We start from the raw sequence: 13,175 nt of genomic DNA on the forward strand, positions 1-13,175 counted from the left end.
CCAATGGATCTCTGTGATGGAAGATTCTCAAACTTCTAAATGTTCCTAGTAATAATTTTATGCAAAATAAGAAATTGATAAAACTGATGAGAAGAGAGATATTCAATTAGTATTTAGTGCTGCTTTTTTCTTAAGTTCTCATAATAAAATCTAAGTTAGTAATTTAGAGATAGTTAAAGCTTACATGCAACCAAATCAAATAATGGATTTATATTTCTGAAAACATAAAAGGAACTGTTATGATGTTCACAAATATGTTTTTCATTATGGGTAATATATTTCCAGAAATTGTTAAGTGATCTAACACCAAGTAATGCTACATGACAATCTGAAAGATAATTAGAATTTAATTTCTATAGAATTGTAAAGCCTGTAAAATGTATTTTGCAGGATCTCTGATCCTTTTTCTAAATATCTGTATTTCCTGTAAAAAAAACTAACTTCAAAAAGTTACATAATGACTATCATTGAGTGTGCTGAGAATTCTAATTAGTAGCTAAATCGCATCCTAACAAATATGCACCCACTGATTTAGGTCATTCGGTTTATTTAAAACATATTGACATTGTTCTCAAATGCATTATTTCTATTTCTCATTAGGGAGGTAAGTCGACTAGTTCTGTTGCTAACTTTTCCACATGACACTCCAACAATGAGAAATACAAAATCTAACCAAGAACTATCTATAAGGGACAAACGTACTTGTTCACTTAACTTTTCCTTAATTTTCAACTAGTATAAATGGCAACTTAATATATTTTAACATTTTAAAGTTTTCACATGCAAACTAATACGTCCCTCATAAGTGGCCAGCGATTCCTTCCAAAGAGAAAATGATGAAAACTATAAACAAACCAATCAACCAAACAAACCAAAACAAACAACAAAAAAACCCAGATATCAAATGCCTGGGATGGAGGCAAGGGCCACTAAAATTCCAAAGATACAGAATCAAATGTAACATTTCCAAATGATATCTCATCAATGGGAATATGAAGACCTGGTTACAACCTCTCCACAATGGTAGAGTTATTCCTGAATGACAATTCCAGTGAATTATTATCATGGTTTGTCAATGTGGCATTTGAAATAAGTTTCCTAAAACTTCTGCTCTTGCTATTTCTTCGGCTTTTCTTCTCTCTCCAGAGGACTACAGCTGTACTGTCCAATATGGTAGCAACAAGTCTATTTAAATTCAAATTTAAATTATCTAAAGCTAAACCAAATTTCAAAACAAGTTCCTTAGGTGTACTAGCCACATTTCAAGTGCTCAATTGTCACGTGTAGTTAGTAGCTACCACGTGGGACAGTGCAGAAATTGAGCATTTGTATCACTGTAGGAAGTCCTATTGGATATCCCTAAACTACAAGTCTATTAAATCTGAGGGAAGGTCGCTAATTCATGGACTTGCCAGTAGGTGGTGCATTGGCAACAAAACGCACAGGCAAGGAGCTACGCAAAACACCATCTTCGCAGTTATATGCTGGATTTGGCAAAAAATTCCAAACCCAAACACCAATGCAGTTATAAAATTCAGGTAACAAGAGAAGGGCAATAGTTTCAGAACTATGCCATGATAAACCAAGGCTATATTCCATTTTAATGACAAAATCTTAATGGTAAATACGCATCAAGGTTTCCTTTCGTAAAAATCTGCAGTTTATATTTTCCCCACTATAAGTTATAAAGATGTTTATGTAGCAAATGTTTGCTGCCTTGACATCCATTTTATGTAGTTCCTAGTACAGAACTATTTATTTGCTAAAATTGTTTTCAATTAATGATATTATTTTTTCTTTCTTTAACAACAACAACAAAAAAAAATGAACCCAGGAGTTTCTTTGGGTGATAAGCCAAAACACGTTAAGACAAAAAATATGATTGACAAGAAGGATGGAATTTTAAGAAGTTTTATTTTTTATCATTTATAAAATCTTCAACTAAAAAATGACTAGCACTGATTGTCACCTAGCCTTTTCTTTATTCGCTCCACTTTATAACAATTTCCCCAAATACAGAATTTCCAAATAAGAGAGGAAGGCCAATGTTTAGACGTACATTCCCATTTGGCTTAGAAAAGAGTAGCAAATCACAATTATTGTTATTACTTTATGGCATATCAGAAGGAAACTACTGAAGTTTTACACATATATACATATATCTCCTGATCCAGACTCAATTACGGCAACATCTTTTGACTATCAAAAGTACTTAAAGAAAGGGAAATTTTTACATAAATATGTAAGAGTCATAGAATAAAAATCATAAGAAAGTGAATCTACAGAACACTTCCTGAAGGAAAGACAAAAATATGGCCATTAACTTAGGTTGCTAGACAAATTTACTTGCTAGCTTAGTTACCTTATCAGGGAAGTAAACACAATCTGGGTGGAAGAACACTTGCCTTGGGAGTCTAGTCTGAGGTTCACAACCTCCCATCCTTCCACCTGTCACTCCCACACTTTCCTACCCCAACTCGTCATGGCCACAACTTGGAACCTTCCTTTTAATCCGGTCTACCAGACCATGCCTTTAACCTTTCCTTCCTTCTTTTTCCAGCCTAAATCCACAGGGCATCATGGTGACCACTATTTTTCCCAGTTACTTTGTCTTTTTGCTGAACTAATCCCACAAAACCACAAACCTAAATGACGCCCCCCTCAATTGTATAAGAAGACTACAGGCAAAAGAAAATCACATCAGCATGGAGACGAGTCTTTCTATTCTGTTGGGCCCTCCCCTCTCAGCAAGTCCATATTTCTGTGTTCTTGTTCTTTCATGGCTTTTCACATGCAGTTTTCTCCATCTGGAAAGGCTTTCCTCACTTCTACCTGGCAGAAGCTGACTCACCTGATACCTCAGGCATCATCTCCTCTGTGAAGATCTTCTCAGTCTTTCTCATCACTCTGAGACAGAATGAAAGGCTCCAGTAGCACCCTGGTGTAGTTCTTATCTCAATGTATTGTAAATATTTATTGGCTTTATTTCCTTATTTCCTTTACTATATGATGGGCTTTTAGAGGAGAAGGATACCATTTTCTTCTCATTTACATCCTCAGCAAGGAGCACGATGCCTGAGAGTTAATTTTTTGGTGAATGAATGAATGTATAAACAAATGAACAAATAAGACAACAGCTCTAACCCTTTTTAGCAAGAGTTTTTCATCAAGGCACTTCATGTGTGTCATTATTTGTTTCATTATCATGAAAAAAAGTACTCCTACTACATAGTATAATTGAGGTAGTGCCCTGCAGCATAGCATAAATGAAGATCCCGTCACCATAATCAGTATCTACTATTTTTGCACTCTCATTAACCAAAAGCTCCTAATGTATGACCTTTCTTCAGATGCAGTGAATAAATATTCCTACTTTGCAGTGGTAGCTCTAATTCAGTATCACATCCTTTTCAGCATATATAAAAATAACAAGTTTTTTATGTTGTTTCCTGTACTACAAATATCTAATCTTTAGAAACAGAATTTATTTTTTAGTTAGACAATCAATTTATAAAATAATAACTCAAGAAACATTAATCAGGGCCGGGCGCGGTGGCTCACGCCTGTAATCCTAGCACTCTGGGAGGCCGAGGCGGGTGGATCGCTCAAGGTCAGGAGTTCGAGACCAGCCTGAGCAAGAGCGAGACCCCGTCTCTACTAAAAATAGAAAGAAATTATATGGACAACTAAAAATATATATATAGAAAAATTAGCCGGGCATAGTGGCGCATGCCTGTAGTCCCAGCTACTCGGGAGGCTGAGGCAGGAGGATCGCTTGAGCCCAGGAGTTTGAGGTTGCTGTGAGCTAGGCTGACGCCACGGCACTCACTCTAGCCTGGGCGACAAAGTGAGACTCTGTCTCAAAAAAAAAAAAAAAGAAAGAAACATTAATCAATGTTCAGGGGAAATTTGAATCAAATATTTTTTTAGTACATATTATGACATTAATATCTTTCATACTTGTAAAAGTTCCTGTGTCTAAACACTCTGCTTCTCTTTCAGTCTTTCCCACAGACGTGCATTGTGTGCAGTACTGTGTACTAAGTATCATGTCAGGCTTTGAAGACATAAAACTGAATAAAATTGTGACCTGCCTTAATGGAGCTTACAATCTAGTCACCTTACATTTTCTCTGTATGTTTGTTTGGGTAGCATATTTGCAGCTCTCTATCCTCTGGAACTCTCCTTAGCAGCTGCTCTACCATAATTGAAGTCAAAGGATTCACTAAACTGTGGCCATATACCTGGCCCACTCTGTAAGGCACCACAGAAGGAAGGAGGAAGAGGCAGACAATTAAAATCAAGCAGTGATTTCTCCAAATAGGCATTGGGCACAATGTTGTGAATTCCAGTTTCTTTATCCACAAGATAGGGACCTGCAGCCACTTTGTATAATACCTTTACTATTTTAAAAATAATTTCAGTACTCTCGCTTTTCTGTCCATACTCAAGAATCCTTCATTTATTTTCTCTTTCTTCACTTTCCTCTACCTTCCTGTTCTTTAGTCCTAGTAATAGCATATATAGGTATTTCTGTATACAATGCAGAATGATAAGGAAAAGATCTACTTCAGATATGGACTCTGTCACTTGCTGGCTTTGTAATCGGGCAAGTCACTAACCCCTCAGAGACTCCACTTCCGTAGGGCAAAATTCAGATCAAATAATGTGATCTTATGATATAATAAGAAACATGAATATTTATTCAATTCAATTCTAACACTACCTGGAGATAGCATCAGATCCCACATGTTAAGGGCTCAGCCCCACAAGACTGTCCTCCACTTCAGATACCAATCATAAGCCTAAGTTGTCACCTGTACTTCTGACCAACCAGCTATAAATCAGGAGTTCCCACAACCCCCTCCTCAGCTTCAATCAATTTGTTCGAGTGGCTCACAGAGCTCAGGGAAACACTCTACTTATGTGCCCAACTCCATGGGGACAGGAGCTGCTGCACTCAGGACCCTTCCAGACTTCACTGTATGTATCTCCTCACCTGGTTGTTCATCTGTGTCCTTTATTAATAAACTGGTAAACATCCAGAGTCAGAAGTGGTGTGTAAGTAGAGGGAAAAAAAAAAACAGTTTTTCTTACCTCTTATAGTACCCTTTATAATAAACCATTAATAGTAAATAAAATGCCTTCTAGCGCTCTGGGAGCCATTCTAGCAAATTATTGAACCTGAGGAGGTGGTCGTGGGAACCCCTGATTTATAGCCAGTCAGTCAGAACTACAGGAGGCCCAGGACTTGCAAGCAGCCTGTGAGGTGGGACTGGGCCCTTATCCTGTGTGGTCTAACGCTACCTGAGTTACTGTCAGAATCGAACTGAATTATTGCACACCCAGTCGGTATCCAGAAAGTTGGAGATTTGGTTGTTGGTGTGGAAAAAACCTACATAACTGATGTCACAAGTGTTGTAAATAGAAACAGAACATAGTAAATAATAACAGTTTGTGAAAATTAGGTAACATAAAGTATGCTATAACCTCCCAACATTTTTTAAATGTTAGCAGCTTTCTTCGAATAATCTAGTGGGTTGATATCTTTGCTGATTGCTCATCTGTTTTCTTTTCCCCGCAGTCACTGCAATTGTTGAAAGGAGGAGCATGATTTTCCCAGCTACTACTGCTCTCTAGCATTTAACCTTTCCAGCATCTGCTCATCCTTCCTTGTAGCTCACTTAAAGCCATCAGGTTTGGCTTAATACTCATTTTCACATGGTCTGTTCTTGCTGAAAATTAATGTTCATGGTGCACAGCTTCTTTATAACAATTTTCTTAAATACCTGAATTACTTATTAAGCCATCCACATCCTTTTCTTTTCCTTTTACAAGCTAAATAAGTCTAATTTTAATCTTTCCTTATAAGTTCTATTTAAAGACACTTCAATATCTCTCTTTTCTAATTTAGAGAGATATTCTTTCCATCTATAATTAAAGTGCTCTAACATCTTTATAACACATAGATGCCTTGGATGAAAAGGCAAAATAAATTGAAACATATGACATTCACTCATACATTTTATTGCATGGAACTGAAATGATTTATAACAGAAATTTGCTCCTAACCATGGAGACAGTAGACTACATTTGGCAGATAAATTATGTGAATATTAAACTTTTCCTACAAGAAAATCTAATTTAGTTGTCAACTGAAATTCTGTATTTATTCCTTTTTGTGGACATCACTTTGGTTTGGAAAGAATTTAAAGCAACTTACTCTGTGATATAGTCCTACAAATTTCCAGATCCTTAAGCTTTCAGATACGAATTTTTGTACTGTCAAATGTTCTAACTTGATACTTTAAATTTAATTGCTTTATGACACTTTTTAATTTACAAAGAACTCCCTATGGTGTATACTTGTTAAGCACCTGAGAGATTTTTTTAAATATGTAGAATAACTTCTGAAATTTTACAGATATGAGGTAAACCTCCCAAGTAAGTGAAACAGTTACAAGTATTCAAGTTAGGTCATCATCTCAACTCTAAGAGTCTTCAGGTAAATTCCATGTACTTACCATTTTTTAAATGAATCTTCTGAAAAGTAAACTTTTCTGCTGATGGGGTTTTACTAATTAAAGTAAAATCTTCCCCCATCATAAGTAATTCAGGAATGTGCTACAGTATTCTTTGGAGGTAGGGGGTATATTTGAACAAAGGTGGAAGAAAACAGCCAAAACATAAGAATGTCTATTTTTTTCTACAGATGAAAACAGCAATTCCGAGTGGCTAGCTCATTAGCACTCAGAATTAAAAGTGATATCCTGAACAAACAAGAGAGGTCCACTCCAAAGGTGAAACAGTTCACAGATTACAGAGAAAACTTTGCCATGGGAGTATTTTGGTTTTTTTAAAATGAGTGAACTACAATATGACAAAGAAAACCAAAGTCAAAGTATATAATACATGAAAGCTAAAGTTAGTAAGAGATGCCACCATGGACATATGGTATATGATTTTATTTTATGTTTGTATCAAGTGGTAGTTTCTCTTAAGGATAACATAATATATTTAAATAATTTTTTAATTATTTAAAAAGGCAATAATTTTATGGCATGAGCTGACACAATTTCTCAGTTATCTCTACCTGAAAAGAACTTCTACCACTCAGCATGCAGCAATAAAGTTGATACCTAATTGAACTAGAGTTGCCTACAAATAAACCTTAGGAAAAATTATCTTCTCCAAGACAAACTTTGTAGAACTACATTTTTTGATATTTAAGGAGATAAATCACTAAATCATTACTTCATACTCTAACTTTCATTTACATAAATCAGATAAGAGATATTTCTTCTGATAAATTGAGGTTTGACCTAAAAACTGTTTTAATCTTAAGTCCTTTTTCTTTTTCAGAAGCATTATTTGTTAATATATATTCTTAGTTATTTCTTACTTTTAAACTCACTTTCTTAATTATTTTAAATATAAAATTAATAAAGCACATTCACCAGATGTTTAGAAAACAAAGAAAACACACAATCTATACATAATTCAATCCTCCAATAAAATTAATGTGAGCACTTTAAAACAATTAAATCCTATTTATACAAAGTTTTCAAATAATCCATTCCTATTAAGTAATTTTTTTCAAGTACAAAAAAGCATAAGTAAAAAAATCGCTTCTATTTGTTTCTTTGGATAGCTGGACTTCTGAGTCTTGTGGTAAACCCTGCTTGAGGGAATCCCTTTCCTGAGGAATTTCCTGAGTCTAATTATTACCATTATCCTCATGGTGAGGAATTCTTATAATGAAATAAGCATATCAACTCATTGGCATTCTCTCATGCTCATTAGTGTGGCTGATTCTAATAGCCATAGTTTCTGAGGTCAGCTTTGCCTCTCAAAACACAAGCACCACATGTACTCACCATCAAATTGGTATTAACTGATCAACACTTATATATACATATAGTAGGAACATTCATCAGGTGTCGGGCAGGTGGGAGTGGGGAGGAGGGGATGGGTATATTCACACCTAAGAGGTGCGGTGTGCACCATCTGGGGGATGGACACTTGAAGCTCTGACTCAGGTGGGGCAAAGGCAATATATGTAACCTAAACATTTGTACCCCCGTAATATGCTGAAATAAAAATAAATAAATAAAAATTAAAAAAAATAATGGCCAGTGAGGAAAATTCACCACTCCTTTATACTACGGCCTCTCCAATTTTCATTTCTTTCCTTTTTCTTTTTTTTAATTTATTTCAGGCAGTTAATTTGAATTTTAAATAAATCATTTTAAGAAAGCTATGTGTTTGGTATTCTTTCTGAACCCTTGAACATTCGAGAACGTCCTTTTAATGGCTTTTCATAGGAAACACAATTTAACTGGATCTTAAATTCTTGGATTCCAAGTTTTTTCAAAACTACATGTATATTTGCCATTATTATGCCAGGTGGTGGTTCTCAATTGCAAACAACAGAAACCAGGGCTGGATAATTTAAGCAGAAAAAGAATTCACTGGAAGCATATTTTTTGAAGTACAGAATCTAAATGAGACTGGATATCAGGTAGAAACCAAGAGAGTTTAGGCAGCTGAGAACACAGCCAACATCAGTCTGTTAAAATGATGGGGAAAGGCCACTGGAACATTTGTTTCTGATGCTTCTGGACTCTAAATTCCATGATGCTGCCAAAATCGTAGTCTTTTAAGTCTTTTAAGTGTCTGTGGTCTTGGCAAGAGTCAAAGTCCCACCGGGAGTATATGAGTGGCTGGCTCTAGGTCATGAGACCTGCTGGGGATAAGGAAAGGGAATTATCTGATCTCACTTGTTTTCTGCTTCCCACCAAGATAATAAATAATTCCTTTCCAAATTGGGGAAAATGTTCAGACCCTAAAAGCCAAAACATGACAAATATCCACTGCAGTTATCTTCTAGCTTTTAGCATATCTGAGAAGTCTGACACCAGTCTGATTTTATCTCTCTGTTTACAATCATCAGTTTAGTCTATATGTACTTGGTGGGGGGGATTCATACTAGTAATTTCAAATTTGAGCCATGATGTGTCTATGTGAAGTTCTCCCTTCGTTTACCTTGCTGGAGCTGCTTACTCAAGACAATTTTTCCCCTCCCTAAGACAGTTTTTTTCCATTATATCTTTAACTATTTCTTTAGTTTCAGTTGTCTCGTTTCCTAAAAACCTAGAAATTTTATGCTGAAGTTCCATTCTCTGTTTTTAATTTCTACTTTTTAAAAAGTCATATTATTTAACTTTTAGTTCTTTTCCTCAGGATTCTGAAAGACTTTTTAATGCCCTTCTTTATGCACCATATCCCTGATTTTATTTTCATGTAGCATCCATTCTGCTCTTTAGTGCCTCTCCTACAGATTTACACTATAATATTGCATTTTAAAAATCAAATCCTTTCTTATTTATTCCATCACATTTATTATTGTCCTTTCATCTTAGCCAGTTCTTGCCTTATGCTGTGCTTGACTGTGTCCCCTAGAATGTATGCATTGGAAACTTAATCCTCAATGTGACAGTGTTGGGAGGTGGGGCTTAATGGGAGATGCTCCACCCTCATGACTACCTTAATGCCATTATAAAAGGGATCACAGGAGTGGATTTTTTCTCTTGCTCTCTTTGTCTTTCTGACTTCCACCGTGTGATGATGCAGCAAGAAGGCCCTAGTCACACACCAGAGTTTTGATCTTGGACTTCCCAGCCTCCAGAATTATGAGTCAATAAATTTCTGCTCACATAAATTACTCAGTCTCAGGTATTCTGTTATAGCAGCACAAATCAGATGAAGACATCTTATAAATATAAACTCCAATTTAAAAGAGGCTAAGTATTTTTGAAAGACATTAGTGATACCAAATATTTTTTCCCCAGTCTCTAAAATAAACTACTTTCCAAGTATCTATCTATTTCTTCTAAGTCTTCCCTGTGCCTCTTGTTCTTTCCTCAGTATTTTTTCTCATGGTGTATAGTTTATTTTTTTTTTCCTTTTTTATTTATTTGGATAGTTTTCTGTTTATTCATCCTCAAAACAGGTGACATCTATCCAAACTTAGTGCCTTTCAACAAAGTGTTTGGATGAACCTGGCTTCATTCTCGGCTCTCCATCTCTTCTAGTTGGACCCCCTTTTTAGCTCTGCAGCTGAGTAAGAGTCTGATGTACATGGCTCCTCGCCCAATTCTCATCTATGGAGCTTTTGCAGCTGAGAGGTGATGCTCCCCTCTGCTACCATCTGTCTCTAAAATTCCTGACACTCCTATCAATGTTTCTCTTGCTTCCAAATATTTTTATTGGTGGGAAATATATATCGCAGGTTACAATTTTCTACCTGGGACCAAGTTACCTGCTATTTTCCTAACTAGATAGCTAGAGCTATTAATGGTCATGAGGAAGCAGCATCCTGGATTCCTCAAAGAATAACATTTTCTTTTTGGAGTAAACTGTGAAACAGAGGGACAAAGATACTTCCTGCCTCCTTTCACATGAACAGAGATAAAAAGCATCACTGTTAAGATTTTCATTCTATTGATCCTAAAATATGAATAAATATTCTATATACATATTTAGGTAAACAAAAATCTTTATACATTTTTATATATATATCATATCATCTATTATATTACATATAATTATAATCTATTATATAATATGATATAGTATATATAAACAAAACTCTGGGAGAAGTTTTATATATATATAAAAATCTTATAAAAAACTAAAATTTTATATATAAAATTCTTCCCAGAATTTTTGTGGTTGTTAAACACCACCGGGTTTTAGTATTCTACAGTTTTGCCTTTTTGAAGTCTTTATAGATTGTGAGGTGTGGAGACGTTGCAATACTAGACATACATATGCTATTTTAAAATGGAAAATTCTTGCTAGTTAGCAAGAATTTATATTTTATAAAACTACTACAAAAAAATTGTAGAATCTGGATTTTTAACTCTTAAGAGTACTCCAGATAGAAATGGTTCCCAAATGCACCTGTGGTGTCATAGCAACATAAATGAGGCTATGAATTAAGCTATTGATTATTGATTCTCTTGTAAGCGAAAAGAAACTATTACTACAGTATGTATTCAATACAAGTAATTATTTTATCTTTTAAGTTTTCTAGAACTATTTTATTCTTGGTTTTTAAAACACTTAACTTCATAGAAATGTAGTAATTTGTAACTGAAGATTTAATGTCAACAGTTTATAAGCATCTCATATTATCACAAACCATACCTCTAGGTATAGCAGTTTGCTTCATCAAATATCCATAGTTTTCAATAATGCATTCAATCATAAAATAATACATTCAGATAGCTACAATTAGCTATCGTTTCTCTTTTTTTTTATTAAGAGAGTCATGAATTCTAGAGTATGGTTTTATTAGACTTTTAGAACATCTTTATTCATAAAAATTGGCCCCTCAAACTCAAGGCCAACCAGACAGGCCACAAAATAATGCCTCTAGTCAGATTTGCACTAGTGATCATACAGAATATCCAGTAATTATTTAATGTCATATGTTTTTCTGTATTTATATTTTGTGTATTAGACAACACCTCACTTCAGCACTTACTTAAATCACTGGGCAACAATTGCTTTATTTTACCAGCCAGAAGTGGGCCAAGGGCTTCCCTTAAACATGTATTAATACATTTCTAGATCACTAAATAGATTCAAATGCTGTTTTTAGAAAATGTCCATGGAACCACTTGAGTAATCTGTTAAAATGCATACCAGATCTATAGAAACAGAATGTCTAGATGTGGGGTTAGAAATCTGTTTTTTAAAAAAAGTTCCTTGGATAATTCTTTATCCACGAAGTCTGAGAATCACTGTTCTAATATCAATGGACTAAAAAGCTAACTTGGTTAAACAAGGAAGGCTCTGATTTCATTTTACAATTCATTCTAAGGGACTTCAAATAAAGAACCAAGATCAAATTTCAGAAGTCCATTAGCATTTATTTTATCTGAAACAATCAGTTTGGTAAAATGGTTCCAGAGTTCCAGTAACCTAAGTTGCTATTTGGGTTGACTCAAATTATCTAGGCAGTTTACCATGTGGAAATGTAGCGAGCCATTTGCAAAAGCAATGTTTCCCTAGAGGTTTCACCAGATCAGCTACCAAAAGACACACATTCAGATTGCAGAGTGTGTCTCAAGTCCCAGTGAGAAAACTGTAATCAGATGTCAACCATTTTGTTAATGCTCACAACAGTTTCACTTTTCTGTCATTAATCACATTCTAAGAGTTAGTATTGAAACTCAGCGATCATTCTCTTAGATAACCTTGCTCAAAAGTGATCTGAGAGTGTTATTTCAGGCATGTATAAAGTTGTTTCTAATAACATAACCAAACAGCCAGACCCAATTCGGATGCACTCAGTCTCCCACATCAAGGATTTGAAATCAAACAGTCTGCTGAGGCAGCAACTAACCTTTCAGCTTACCAGTGAAAAAGTGCCAACAGTAATTTGCTCATTATATTAAGATTCCCAGCCTGTCTATGGACATTTAGAAGCCAAATATGATTCTACTGAAAGAGAAACTTTGGAGCAGTTTCTGATCTTCATTTGATCCCAAATAATATATACATTTGGTATCCATTAAACCACATTGCTAATATACTTGTTTTCAGCTATCTAAACATTTACTCTATGTAGACATAATTCAAGATTGGCTTGCCATTGGTTTATTTTCAATAAGCACTCGTGTGTGTGTGTGTGTGTGTGTGTGTGTATGTAAGACAAAAAAAGGTAAAAACAACTCTGCTTAAGTTTCAATAAAATTTCACCAAGATGAGAAGCATCTGAAACCTTTATAATAATAAATTATTATTAAATTTAATTAAAAAATAAAAAGTAAGTTAGCTATATGTGCGATCACACAGTACTTACATTGTGAAGGAATTTTTTGAACCAATTATTAAAGTAATTAGAATTTTTTTTTAAAAAAAATACATGATAGATTAGAGAATTTACAACTATTAAATCATCCAAAGACAATTTTTATATTCCCTTAAAATAGACATCTTCAACTAGTAGGAACAGTTGCGACTGTATCAAAGTCACCTACTTCCTGGTGATATTTTAGTTTCCAGTTTAAACGGCTTAGGAACACTGAAGATCCCTAAGCAATCGATCATTCAAAACTGTAATTGTTTGAGTGGATACTCTCATTCTCAGATAGCCAACTCGT

The 13,175-nt window shown here is 34.8% G+C and overlaps 1 protein-coding gene across 1 annotated transcript in view; it reads right to left on the reverse strand.

Annotated features, from left to right (window-relative positions):
* Positions 1 to 13,175, reverse strand: part of HMCN1 (hemicentin 1) — a 414,078-nt gene that overhangs the window by 224,278 nt on the left and 176,625 nt on the right. The gene's annotated exons all lie outside the window — the stretch shown is intronic.

Source organism: Eulemur rufifrons, chromosome 27 (assembly GCF_041146395.1).
Source record: "Eulemur rufifrons isolate Redbay chromosome 27, OSU_ERuf_1, whole genome shotgun sequence".
Classification (NCBI taxonomy): Eukaryota; Metazoa; Chordata; class Mammalia; order Primates; family Lemuridae; genus Eulemur; species Eulemur rufifrons.